At 68.9% G+C, this 222-nt stretch overlaps 1 protein-coding gene across 1 annotated transcript in view; it reads right to left on the reverse strand.

The window, feature by feature from the left end:
- Positions 1 to 222, reverse strand: part of CSRNP2 (cysteine-serine-rich nuclear protein 2) — a 9,847-nt gene that overhangs the window by 4,938 nt on the left and 4,687 nt on the right. The window lies entirely within an intron of this gene.

A 222-nucleotide genomic window follows, 5' to 3' on the forward strand; every position in this document is an offset into this window, starting at 1 on the left:
CAGGCCCCCCGCCCGGGGAAGGACAGAGCCAGCCCCTGCGTCTAGGGACAGGACAGAGCCACCCCCACGTCCAGGGAAGGACAGAGCCACCTCCATGTCCAGGGCCAGGACAGAGCCAGCCCCACATCCAGGGGAAGGACAGAGCCAGCCCCACTGTCTAGGGACAGGACAGAGCCAGCCCCACGTCCAGGGAAGGACAGAGCCAGCCCCCGCGTCAAGGCC

This window comes from Charadrius vociferus, unplaced genomic scaffold (genome assembly GCF_000708025.1).
Source record: "Charadrius vociferus isolate BGI_N301 unplaced genomic scaffold, ASM70802v2 scaffold1163, whole genome shotgun sequence".
Lineage (NCBI taxonomy): Eukaryota > Metazoa > Chordata > Aves > Charadriiformes > Charadriidae > Charadrius > Charadrius vociferus.